The 13,485-nt window shown below is 60.1% G+C and overlaps 1 protein-coding gene across 1 annotated transcript in view; it reads left to right on the forward strand.

Annotated features, from left to right (window-relative positions):
* LOC137361878 (kinesin light chain 2-like) overlaps window positions 1-13,485 on the forward strand; it is a 233,833-nt gene that overhangs the window by 148,123 nt on the left and 72,225 nt on the right. The gene's annotated exons all lie outside the window — the stretch shown is intronic.

The following is a 13,485-nucleotide window of genomic DNA, read 5'->3' on the forward strand; positions in this document are numbered from 1 at the left end:
CTGGACAGGAGAGACTGAGACAGTCCAGGACCCCTGGATAGGAGAGAGAGAGAGTGAGAGTCCAGGACCCTGGACAGGAGCAAGAGAGAGTCCAGGACCACTGGACAGGAGAGAGAGAGAGTCCGGGACCCCTTGACAGTGGAGAGAGAGAGAGTCCGGGACCCCTGGACAGGAGAGGGAGTGAGAGTCCAGGAGCCCTGGACAGGAGCGAGAGAGAGAGTCCGGGACCCCTGGATAGGAGAGAGAGAGAGTCCAGGACCACTGGACAGGAGAGAGAGAGAGTCCGGGACCCCTTGACAGTGGAGAGAGAGAGAGTCCGGGACCCCTGGACAGGAGAGAGAGTGAGAGAAACAGTGAGTTCAGGACCCCTGGACAGGAGAGATTCAGAGTCCAGGACCCTGGACAGGAGCGAGAGAGAGTCCAGGACCTCTGGACAGGAGCGAGAGAGAGTCCGGGACCACTGGACGGGAGAGAGAGAGAGTCCGGGACCACTGGACGGGAGAGAGAGAGAGAGAGAGAGAGTCCAGGACCCCTGGACAGGAGAGCGAGAGAGTCCTGAACCCTGGACAGGAGAGCGAGAGAGTCCTGGGCCCTGGACAGGAGAGAGAGAGAGTCCAGGACCCCTGGACAGGAGAGAGTGAGAGGCCAGGACCCTGGACAGGAGCGAGAGAGAGTCCAGGACCACTGGACAAGATGGAGAGAGAGTCCAGGACCCTGGACAGGAGCACGAGAGAGAGTCGAGGACCACTGGACAGGAGCGAGAGAGAGTCCAGGACCCCTGAACAGGAGAGAGAGAGTCCAGGACTCCTGGACAGTAGCGAGAGAGAGTCCAGGACCCCTGGACAGGAGAGAGAGTGAGAGTCCGGGACCCCTGGACAGCAGCGAGAGAGTGTCCAGGACCCCTGGATAGGAGAGAGAGAGAGAGGGAGAGTCCTGGACCACTGTACAGCAGAGAGAGAGAGGGAGATCCCAGGTCGGGAGGAGAGAGAGAGAGTCCCCAGGAGAGCGAGAGAGAGTGTCCAGGACCCTGGAAAGGAGCGAGAGAGAGTCCAGGCCCCCTGGACAGGAGTGAGAGAGAGTGAAAGTCCTGGACCCTGGACAGGAGAGAGAGAGAGTCCGGGACCACTGGACAGGAGTGAGAGAGAGTGAGAGTCCTGGACCCTGGACAGTAGAGAGTGAGAGTCCTGGACCCTGGACAGGAGAGAGAGAGAGTCCGGGACCACTGGACGGGAGAGAGAGAGAGTCCGGGACCACTGAACAGGAGAGAGGGAGAGAGAGAGTCCTGGACCCTGGACAGGAGTGAGAGAGAGTCCGGGACCCCTGGACAGGAGAGAGAGTGAGAGAAACCATGAGTTCGGACCCCTGGACAGGAGAGATTGAGACAGTCCAGGCCCCCTGGACAGGAGAGATTGAGAGAGTCCAGGACCCTGGACTGGAGCGAGAGAGAGTCCAGGACCTCTGGACAGGAGAGAGAGAGAGTCCAGGTCCTCTGGACAGGAGAGAGAGAGAGTCCTGGACCCCTTGACAGTGGAGAGAGAGAGAGTCCGGGACCCTGGACAGGAGAGAGAGAGAGTCCGGAACCCCTTGACAGTTGAGAGAGAGAGAGTCCGGGACCCTGGACTGGAGCGAGAGAGAGTCCAGGACCTCTGGACAGGAGAGAGAGAGAGTGCGGGACCCCTTGACAGTGGAGAGAGAGAGAGTCCGGGACCCCTGGACAGGAGAGAGAGAGAGAGAGTCCAGGACCTCTGGACAGGAGAGAGAGAGAGTCCAGGACCTCTGGACAGGAGAGAGAGAGAGTCCGGGACCCCTTGACAGTGGAGAGAGAGAGAGTCCGGGACCCTGGACTGGAGCGAGAGAGAGTCCAGGACCTCTGGACAGGAGAGAGAGAGAGTCCGGGACCCCTTGACAGTGGAGAGAGAGAGAGTCCGGGACCCCTGGACAGGAAGAGAGAGAGAGTCCAGGACCTCTGGACAGGAGAGAGAGAGAGTCCAGGACCTCTGGACAGGAGAGAGAGAGAGTCCGGGACCCCTTGACAGTGGAGAGAGAGAGAGTCCGGGACCCTGGACTGGAGCGAGAGAGAGTCCAGGACCTCTGGACAGGAGAGAGAGAGAGTCCAGGACCTCTGGACAGGAGAGAGAGAGAGTCCGGGACCCCTTGACAGTGGAGAGAGAGAGAGTCCGGGACCCTGGACTGGAGCGAGAGAGAGTCCAGGATCTCTGGACAGGAGAGAGAGAGAGTCCGGGACCCCTTGACAGTGGAGAGAGAGAGAGTCCGGGACCCCTGGACAGGAGAGAGAGTGAGAGAAACAGTGAGTTCAGGACTCCTGGACAGGAGAGATTGAGACAGTCCAGGACCCCTGGATAGGAGAGAGAGAGAGTGAGAGTCCAGGACCCTGGGCAGGAGCGAGAGAGAGTCCAGGACCACTGGACAGGAGAGAGAGAGAGTCCAGGACCAGTGGACAGTGGAGAGAGAGAGAGTCCGGGACCCCTAGACAGGAGAGGGAGTGAGAGTCCAGGAGCCCTGGACAGGAGCGAGAGAGAGAGTCCGGGACCCCTGGATAGGAGAGAGAGAGAGTCCAGGACCACTGGACAGGAGAGAGAGAGAGTCCGGGACCCCTTGACAGTGGAGAGAGAGAGAGTCCGGGACCCCTGGACAGGAGAGAGAGTGAGAGAAACAGTGAGTTCAGGACCCCTGGACAGGAGAGCGCGAGAGTCCTGAACCCTGGACAGGAGCGAGAGAGAGTCCAGGACCACTGGACAGGAGAGAGACAGAGAGTCCAGGACCAGTGGACAGGAGAGAGACAGAGAGTCCAGGACCAGTGGACAGGAGAGAGAGAGAGAGTCCAGGACCTCTGGACAGGAGAGAGAGAATCCAGGACCACTGGACAGGAGAGAGAGAGAGAGTCCAGGACCACTGGACAGGAGAAGAGAGAGAGTCCAGGACCACTGGACAGGAGAGAGAGAGAGTCCAGGACCACTGGACAGGAGAGAGAGAGAGAGTCCAGGACCTCTGGACAGGAGAGAGAGAGAGTCCAGGGCCACTGGACAGGAGAGAGAGAGAGAGTCCAGGACCACTGGACAGGAGAGAGAGAGAGAGAGAGAGTGAGAGTCCAGGACCTCTGGACAGGAGAAAGAGAGAGTCCAGGACCACTGGACAGGAGAGAGTGAGAGTCCAGGACCACTGGACAGGAGAGAGTGAGAGTCCAGGACCACTGGACAGGAGAGACAGTGAGCGAGCCCAGGTCAGGAGGAGAGATAGAGACAGAGTCCGGAACCCCCTGACAGTGGAAAGAGAGAGTGTCCGGGACCCCTGGACAGTGGAAAGAGAGAGAGTCCGGGACCCCTGGACAGGGGAGAGAAAGAGAGAGAGTCCGGGACCCCTCGACAGTGGAGAGAGAGAGAGTCCAGGACCCCTGGACAGGAGAGATTGAGACAGTCCAGGACCCTGGACAGGGGCGAGAGAGAGTCCAGGACCCCTGGACAGGAGAGAGAGAGCCCAGGACCCCTGGACAGGAGTGAGAGGGAGTCCAGGACCACTGGACAAGAGAGAGAGAGAGTCCGGGACCATGGGACAGGAGAGAGAGTGAGAGTCCAGGACCTCTGGACAGGAGAGAGAGAGAGAGTCCGGGACCCCTTGAGAGTGGAGAGAGAGAGAGTCCGGGACCCCTGGACAGGAGAGAGAGTGAGAGAAACAGTGAGTTCAGGACCCCTGGACAGGAGAGACTGAGACAGTCCAGGACCCCTGGATAGGAGAGAGAGAGAGTGAGAGTCCAGGACCCTGGACAGGAGCGAGAGAGAGTCCAGGACCACTGGACAGGAGAGAGAGTGAGTCCGGGACTCCTTGACAGTGGAGAGAGAGAGAGTCCGGGACCCCTGGACAGGAGAGGGAGTGAGAGTCCAGGAGCCCTGGACAGGAGCGAGAGAGAGAGTCCGGGACCCCTGGATAGGAGAGAGAGAGAGTCCAGGACCACTGGACAGGAGAGAGAGAGAGTCCGGGACCCCTTGACAGTGGAGAGAGAGAGATTCCGGGACCCCTGGACAGGAGAGAGAGTGAGAGAAACAGTGAGTTCAGGACCCCTGGACAGGAGAGCGCGAGAGTCCTGAACCCTGGACAGGAGAGCGAGAGAGTCCTGGACCCTGGACAGGAGAGAGAGAGAGTCCAGGACTACTGGACATGAGAGTGAGAGTCCAGGACCCCTGGACAGGAGCGAGAGAGAGTCCAGGACCCCTGGACAGGAGAGAGTGAGAGTCCAGGACCCTGGACAGGAGCGAGAGAGAGTCCAGGACCACTGGACAAGAAGGAGAGAGAGTCCAGGACCCTGGACAGGAGCACGAGAGAGAGTCGAGGACCACTGGACAGGAGCGAGAGAGAGTCCAGGACCCCTGGACAGGAGAGTGAGCGTCCAGGACGCCTGGACAGGAGCGAGAGAGAGTCCAGGACCACTGGACAGGAGAGAGAGAATCCAGGACCCCTGGACAGGAGCGAGAGAGAGTCCAGGTCCCCTGAACAGGAGAGAGAGAGTCCAGGACTCCTGGACAGTAGCGAGAGAGAGTCCAGGACCCCTGGACAGGAGAGAGAGAGTCCAGGACCCCTGGACAGGAGAGAGAGTGAGAGTCCGGGAACCCTGGACAGCAGCGAGAGAGTGTCCAGGACCCCTGGATAGGAGAGAGAGAGAGAGAGGGAGATTCCTGGACCACTCTACAGCAGAGAGAGAGAGGTAGATCCCAGGTCGGGAGGAGAGAGAGAGAGTCCCCAGGAGAGCGAGAGAGAGAGTCCAGGACCCTGGAAAGGAGCGAGAGAGAGTCCAGGACCCCTGGACAGGAGTGAGAGAGAGTGAAAGTCCTGGACCCTGGACAGGAGAGAGTGAGAGTCCAGGACCCTGGAAAGGAGCGAGAGAGAGTCCAGGACCCCTGGACAGGAGTGAGAGAGAGTGAAAGTCCTGGACCCTGGACAGGAGAGAGAGAGAGTCCGGGACCACTGGACAGGAGTGAGAGAGAGTGAGAGTCCTGGACCCTGGACAGGAGAGAGTGAGAGTCCTGGACCCTGGACAGGAGAAAGAGAGAGTCCGGGACCACTGGACGGGAGAGAGAGAGAGTCCGGGACCACTGGACAGGAGAGAGGGAGAGAGAGAGTCCAGGACCCCTTGACAGTGGAGAGAGAGAGAGTCCGGGACCCTGGACTGGAGCGAGAGAGAGTCCAGGATCTCTGGACAGGAGAGAGAGAGAGTCCGGGACCCCTTGACAGTGGAGAGAGAGAGAGTCCGGGACCCCTGGACAGGAGAGAGAGTGAGAGAAACAGTGAGTTCAGGACTCCTGGACAGGAGAGATTGAGACAGTCCAGGACCCCTGGATAGGAGAGAGAGAGAGTGAGAGTCCAGGACCCTGGGCAGGAGCGAGAGAGAGTCCAGGACCACTGGACAGGAGAGAGAGAGAGTCCAGGACCAGTGGACAGTGGAGAGAGAGAGAGAGTCCGGGACCCCTGGACAGGAGAGGGAGTGAGAGTCCAGGAGCCCTGGACAGGAGCGAGAGAGAGAGTCCGGGACCCCTGGATAGGAGAGAGAGAGAGTCCAGGACCACTGGACAGGAGAGAGAGAGAGTCCGGGACCCCTTGACAGTGGAGAGAGAGAGAGTCCGGGACCCCTGGACAGGAGAGAGAGTGAGAGAAACAGTGAGTTCAGGACCCCTGGACAGGAGAGCGCGAGAGTCCTGAACCCTGGACAGGAGCGAGAGAGAGTCCAGGACCACTGGACAGGAGAGAGAGAGAGTCCAGGACCAGTGGACAGGAGAGACAGAGAGTCCAGAACCACTGGACAGGAGAGAGAGAGAGTCCAGGACCACTGGACAGGAGAGACAGTGAGCGAGAGAGAGTCCAGGACCTCTGGACAGGAGAGAGAGAGAGTCCAGGACCAGTGGACAGGAGAGAGAGAGAGTCCAGGACCACTGGACAGGAGAGAGAGAGAGTCCAGGACCACTGGACAGGAGAGAGACAGAGAGTCCAGGACCAGTGGACAGGAGAGAGAGAGAGAGTCCAGGACCTCTGGACAGGAGAGAGAGAATCCAGGACCACTGGACAGGAGAGAGAGAGAGAGTCCAGGACCACTGGACAGGAGAAGAGAGAGAGTCCAGGACCACTGGACAGGAGAGAGAGAGAGTCCAGGACCACTGGACAGGAGAGAGAGAGAGAGTCCAGGGCCACTGGACAGGAGAGAGAGAGAGAGTCCAGGACCACTGGACAGGAGAGAGAGAGAGAGAGAGAGTGAGAGTCCAGGACCTCTGGACAGGAGAAAGAGAGAGTCCAGGACCACTGGACAGGAGAGAGTGAGAGTCCAGGACCACTGGACAGGAGAGAGTGAGAGTCCAGGACCACTGGACAGGAGAGACAGTGAGCGAGCCCAGGTCAGGAGGAGAGATAGAGACAGAGTCCGGAACCCCCTGACAGTGGAAAGAGAGAGTGTCCGGGACCCCTGGACAGTGGAAAGAGAGAGAGTCCGGGACCCCTGGACAGGGGAGAGAAAGAGAGAGAGTCCGGGACCCCTCGACAGTGGAGAGAGAGAGAGTCCAGGACCCCTGGACAGGAGAGATTGAGACAGTCCAGGACCCTGGACAGGGGCGAGAGAGAGTCCAGGACCCCTGGACAGGAGAGAGAGAGCCCAGGACCCCTGGACAGGAGAGAGAGAGCCCAGGACCCCTGGACAGGAGTGAGAGGGAGTCCAGGACCACTGGACAAGAGAGAGAGAGAGTCCGGGACCGTGGGACAGGAGAGAGAGTGAGAGTCCAGGACCTCTGGACAGGAGAGAGAGAGAGTCCGGGACCCCTTGAGAGTGGAGAGAGAGAGAGTCCGGGACCCCTGGACAGGAGAGAGAGTGAGAGAAACAGTGAGTTCAGGATCCCTGGACAGGAGAGACTGAGACAGTCCAGGACCCCTGGATAGGAGAGAGAGAGAGTGAGAGTCCAGGACCCTGGACAGGAGCGAAAGAGAGTCCAGGACCTCTGGACAGGAGAGAGAGTGAGTCCGGGACCCCTTGACAGTGGAGAGAGAGAGAGTCCGGGACCCCTGGACAGGAGAGGGAGTGAGAGTCCAGGAGCCCTGGACAGGAGCGAGAGAGAGAGTCCGGGACTCCTGGATAGGAGAGAGAGAGAGTCCAGGACCACTGGAAAGGAGAGAGAGAGAGTCCGGGACCCCTTGACAGTGGAGAGAGAGAGATTCCGGGACCCCTGGACAGGAGAGAGAGTGAGAGAAACAGTGAGTTCAGGACCCCTGGACAGGAGAGCGCGAGAGTCCTGAACCCTGGACAGGAGAGCGAGAGAGTCCTGGACCCTGGACAGGAGAGAGAGTCCAGGACCCCTGGACAGGAGAGAGTGAGAGTCCAGGACCCTGGACAGGAGCGAGAGAGAGTCCAGGACCACTGGACAAGAATTAGAGAGAGTGAAAGTCCTGGACCCTGGACAGGAGAGAGTGAGAGTCCAGGACCCTGGAAAGGAGCGAGAGAGAGTCCAGGACCCCTGGACAGGAGTGAGAGAGAGTGAAAGTCCTGGACCCTGGACAGGAGAGAGAGAGAGTCCGGGACCACTGGACAGGAGTGAGAGAGAGTGAGAGTCCTGGACCCTGGACAGGAGAGAGTGAGAGTCCTGGACCCTGGACAGGAGAGAGAGAGAGTCCGGGACCACTGGACGGGAGAGAGAGAGAGTCCGGGACCACTGGACAGGAGAGAGGGAGAGAGAGAGTCCAGGACCCCTGGACAGGAGAGAGAGAGAGAGAGTCCTGGACCCTGGAGAGAGAGAGAGAGTCCAGGACTACTGGACAGCAGAGAGCGAGATTCCAGGACCACTGGACAGGAGAGAGAGAGAGAGTCCAGGCCCACTGGACAGGAGCGAGAGAGAGTCCAGGACCCCTGGACAGGAGAGAGAGAGAGTCCGGGACCACTGGACAGGAGTGAGAGAGAGTGAGAGTCCTGGACCCTGGACAGGAGAGAGTGAGAGTCCTGGACCCTGGACAGGAGAGAGAGAGAGTCCGGGACCACTGGACGGGAGAGAGAGAGAGTCCGGGACCACTGGACAGGAGAGAGGGAGAGAGAGAGTCCAGGACCCCTGGACAGGAGAGAGAGAGAGAGAGTCCTGGACCCTGGAGAGAGAGAGAGAGTCCAGGACTACTGGACAGCAGAGAGCGAGATTCCAGGACCACTGGACAGGAGAGAGAGAGAGAGTCCAGGCCCACTGGACAGGAGCGAGAGAGAGTCCAGGACCCCTGGACAGGAGAGAGAGAGAGTCCAGGACCCCTGGACAGGAGAGAGAGAGTCCAGGACCCCTGGACAGGAGCGAGAGAGAGTCCAGGACCCCTGAACAGGAGAGAGAGAGTCCAGGACTCCTGGACAGTAGCGAGAGAGAGTCCAGGACCCCTGGACAGGAGAGAGAGAGTCCAGGACCCCTGGACAGGAGAGAGAGTGAGAGTCCGGGACCCCTGGATAGGAGAGAGAGAGAGAGAGGGCGAGTCCTGGACCACTGTACAGCAGAGAGAGAGAGGGAGATCCCAGATCGGGAGATGAGAGAGAGAGTCCCCAGGAGAGCGAGAGAGAGAGTCCAGGACCCTGGAAAGGAGCGAGAGAGAGTCCAGGACCCCTGGACAGGAGTGAGAGAGAGTGAGAGTCCTGGACCCTGGACAGGAGAGAGAGAGAGTCCGGGACCACTGGACAGGAGTGAGAGAGAGTCCGGGACCACTGGACGGGAGAGAGAGAGAGTCCGGGACCACTGGACAGGAGAGAGGGAGAGAGAGAGTCCAGGACCCCTGGACGGGAGAGAGAGAGAGAGTGTCCTGGACCCTGGACAGGAGAGAGAGAGAGTCCAGAACTACTGGACAGGAGAGAGAGAGAGTCCGGGACCCCTGGACAGGAGAGAGAGTGAGAGAAACAGTGAGATCAGGACCCCTGGACAGGACAGATTCAGAGTCCAGGACCCTGGACAGGAGCGAGAGAGAGTCCAGGACCTCTGGACAGGAGCGAGAGAGAGTCCGGGACCACTGGACGGGAGAGAGAGAGAGTCCGGGACCACTGGACGGGAGAGAGAGAGAGAGAGAGAGTCCAGGACCCCTGGACAGGAGAGCGAGAGAGTCCTGAACCCTGGACAGGAGCGCGAGAGAGTCCTGGACCCTGGACAGGAGAGAGAGAGAGTCCAGGACTACTGGACAGGAGAGTGAGAGTCCAGGACCCCTGGACAGGAGCGAGAGAGAGTCCAGAACCCCTGGACAGGAGAGAGTGAGAGTCCAGGACCCTGGACAGGAGCGAGAGAGAGTCCAGGACCACTGGACAAGAAGGAGAGAGAGTCCAGGACGCCTGGACAGGAGAGTGAGCGTCCAGGACCCCTGGAGAGGAGAGAGAGAGTCCAGGACCCCTGGACAGGAGCGAGAGAGAGTCCAGGACTCTGGACAGGAGAGAGAGAGTCCAGGACCCTGGACAGGAGAGAGAGAGTCCAGGACCCCTTGACAGTGGAGAGAGAGAGAGTCCGGGACCCCTGGACAGGAGAGGGAGTGAGAGTCCTGGACCCCTGGACAGGAGCGAGAGAGGGTCCAGCACCCCTGGATAGGAGAGAGAGAGAGAGTCCTGGACCACTGTACAGCAGAGAGGGAGAGAGGGAGATCCCAGGTCGGGAGGAGAGAGAGAGAGTCCCCAGGAGAGAGAGAGAGAGAGTCCAGGACCCTGGACAGGAGCGAGAGAGTGTCCAGGACCCCTGGACAGGAGTGAGAGAGAGTGAGAGTCCTGGACCCTGGACGGGAGAGAGAGAGAGTCCGGGACCCCAGAACAGGGGAGAGAGAGTCCGGGACCCCTTGACAGTGGAGAGAGAGGGAGTCCGGGACCCCTGGACAGGAGAGAGAGTGAGAGAAATAGTGAGTCCAGGACCCTGGACAGGAGCACGAGAGAGAGTCGAGGACCACTGGACAGGAGCGAGAGAGAGTCCAGGACCCCTGGACAGGAGAGTGAGCGTCCAGGACGCCTGGACAGGAGCGAGAGAGAGTCCAGGACCCCTGGACAGGAGAGAGAGGGTCCAGGACCCCTGGACAGGAACGAGAGAGAGTCAGGACCCCTGAACAGGAGAGAGAGAGTCCAGGACTCCTGGACAGTAGCGAGAGAGAGTCCAGGACCCCTGGACAGGAGAGAGAGAGTCCAGGACCCCTGGACAGGAGAGTGAGTGAGAGTCCGGGACCCCTGGACAGCAGCGAGAGAGTGTCCAGGACCCCTGGATAGGAGAGAGAGAGAGAGAGGGAGAGTCCTGGACCACTGTACAGCAGAGAGAGAGAGGGAGATCCCAGATCGGGAGGTGAGAGAGAGAGTCCCCAGGAGAGCGAGAGAGAGAGTCCAGGACCCTGGAAAGGAGCGAGAGAGAGTCCAGGACCCCTGGACAGGAGTGAGAGAGAGTGAGGGTCCTGGACCCTGGACAGGAGAGAGAGAGAGTCCGCGGACCACTGGACAGGAGTGAGAGAGAGTGAGAGTCCTGGACCCTGGACAGGAGAGAGTGAGAGTCCTGGACCCTGGACAGGCGAGAGAGAGAGTCCGGGACCACTGGACGGGAGAGAGAGAGAGTCCGGGACCACTGGACAGGAGAGAGGGAGAGAGAGAGTCCAGGACCCCTGGACAGGAGAGAGAGAGAGAGAGTCCTGGACCCTGGACAGGAGAGAGAGAGATTCCAGGACTACTGGACAGGAGAGAGAGAGAGTCCAGGACCCCTGGACAGGAGCGAGAGCGATTCCAGGACCACTGGACAGGAGAGAGAGAGTCCAGGACCCTGGACAGGAGCACGAGAGAGAGTCCAGGACCACTGGACAGGAGCGAGAGATAGTCCATAACCCCTGGACAGGAGAGAGAGAGTCCAGGAACCCTGGACAGGAGCGAGAGAGAGTCCAGGACCCCTGGAGAGGAGAGAGAGAGTCCAGGACCCCTGGCCAGGAGCGAGAGAGAGTCCAGGACCCCTGGAGAGGAGAGAGAGAGTCCAGGACCCCTGGAGAGGAGAGAGAGAGTCCAGGACCCCTGGACAGGAGCGATAGAGAGTCCAGGACCCTGGACAGGAGAGAGAGAGTCCAGGACCCTGGACAGGAGAGAGAGAGTCCGGGACCCCTTGACAGTGGAGAGAGAGAGAGAGTCCGGGACCCCTGGACAGGAGAGAGAGAGAGAGTCCAGCACCCCTGGATGGGAGAGAGAGAGAGAGTCCTGGACCACTGTACAGCAGAGAGGGAGAGAGGGAGATCCCAGGTCGGGAGGAGAGAGAGAGAGAGTCCCCAGGAGAGAGAGAGAGAGAGTCCAGGACCCTGGACAGGAGCGAGAGAGTGTCCAGGACCCCTGGACAGGAGCGTGAGAGAGTCCAGGACCCCTGGACAGGAGAGAGAGAGTCCAGGACCCCTGGACAGGAGCGAGAGAGAGTCCAGGACCCTGGACAGGAGCGAGAGAGTGTCCAGGACCCCTGGACAGGAGTGAGAGAGAGTGAGAGTCCTGGACCCTGGACAGGAGAGAGAGAGAGTCCGGGACCCCGGAACAGGGGAGACAGAGTCCGGGACCCCTTGACAGTGGAGAGATAGGGAGTCCGGGACCCCTGGACAGGAGAGAGAGTGAGAGAAATAGTGAGTTCAGGACCCCTGGACTGGAGAGATTGAGAGAGTCCAGGACCCTGGACAGGAGCGAGAGAGAGTCCAGGACCACTGGACAAGAAGGAGAGAGAGTCCAGGACCCTGGACAGGAGCACGAGAGAGAGTCCAGGACCCCTGGACAGGAGAGTGAGCGTCCAGGACGCCTGGACAGGAGCGAGAGAGAGTCCAGGACCCCTGGACAGGAGAGAGAGAGTCCAGGACCCCTGGACAGGAGCGAGAGAGAGTCCAGGATCCCTGAACAGGAGAGAGAGAGTCCAGGACCCCTGGACAGGAGAGAGAGTGAGAGTCCGGGACCCCTGGACATGAGCGAGAGAGTGTCCAGGACCCCTAGATAGGAGAGAGAGAGAGAGTCGGGGACCCCTGGACAGGGGAGAGAAAGAGAGAGAGTCCGGGACCCCTCGACAGTGGAGAGAGAGAGAATCCGGGACCCCTGGACAGGAGAGATTGAGACAGTCCAGGACCCTGGAAAGGAGCGAGAGAGAGAGTCCAGGACCCCTGGACAGGAGAGAGAGAGTCCAGGACCCCTGGACAGGAGCGAGAGAGAGTCCGGGACCACTGGACAAGAGAGAGAGTGAGAGTCCGGGACCACGGGACAGCAGAGAGAGTGAGAGTCCAGGACCCCTGGACAGGAGCGAGAGAGATTCCAGGACCACTGGACAGGCGAGAGAGAGAGTCCAGGACCACTGGACAGGAGAGAGAGAGAATGAGAGTTCAGGACTCTGGACAGGAGCGCGAGAGAGTCCAGGACCACTGGATAAGAGAGAGAGAGAATGAGAGTCCAGGACTCTGGACAGGAGCGTGAGAGAGTCCAGGACCACTGGACAGGAGAGAGTGGGAGTCCAGGACCCTGGGCAGGAGCGAGAGAGAGTCCAGGACCACTGGACAGGAGAGAGAGAGAGTCCAGGACCACTGGACAGGAGAGAGAGAGAGTCCAGGACCAGTGGACAGGAGAGACAAGAGAGTGAGCCCAGGTCAGGAGGAGAGAGGGAGAGTCCGGGACCTCTGGACAGGAGAGAGTGAGAGTCCAGGACCCTGGGCAGGAGCAAGAGAGAGTCCAGGACCCCTGGACAGGAGTGAGAGAGAGTGAGAGTCCTGGACCCTGGACGGGAGAGAGAGAGAGTCCGGGACCCCGGAACAGGGGAGAGAGAGTCCGGGACCCCTTGACAGTGGAGAGAGAGGGAGTCCGGGACCCCTGGACAGGAGAGAGAGTGAGAGAAATAGTGAGTTCAGGACCCCTGGACTGGAGAGATTGAGAGAGTCCAGGACCCTGGACAGGAGCGAGAGAGAGTCCAGGACCACTGGACAAGAAGGAGAGAGAGTCCAGGACCCTGGACAGGAGCACGAGAGAGAGTCGAGGACCACTGGACAGAAGCGAGAGAGAGTCCAGGACGCCTGGACAGGAGAGTAAGCGTCCAGGACGCCTGGACAGGAGAGAGAGAGAGTCCAGGACCCCTGGACAGGAGAGAGAGAGTCCAGGACCCCTGGACAGGAGCGAGAGAGAGTCCAGGACCCCTGAACAGGAGAGAGAGAGTCCAGGACTCCTGGACAGTAGCGAGAGAGAGTCCAGGACCCCTGGACAGGAGAGAGAGAGTCCAGGACCCCTGGACAGGAGAGAGAGTGAGAGTCCGGGACCCCTGGATAGGAGAGAGAGAGAGAGAGGGCGAGTCCTGGACCACTGTACAGCAGAGAGAGAGAGGGAGATCCCAGATCGGGAGATGAGAGAGAGAGTCCCCAGGAGAGCGAGAGAGAGAGTCCAGGACCCTGGAAAGGAGCGAGAGAGAGTCCAGGACCCCTGGACAGGAGTGAGAGAGAGTGAGAGTCCTGGACCCTGGACAGGAGAGAGAGAGAGTCCGGGAC

This window comes from Heterodontus francisci, unplaced genomic scaffold (assembly GCF_036365525.1).
Source record: "Heterodontus francisci isolate sHetFra1 unplaced genomic scaffold, sHetFra1.hap1 HAP1_SCAFFOLD_967, whole genome shotgun sequence".
In the NCBI taxonomy this organism is placed as follows: domain Eukaryota; kingdom Metazoa; phylum Chordata; class Chondrichthyes; order Heterodontiformes; family Heterodontidae; genus Heterodontus; species Heterodontus francisci.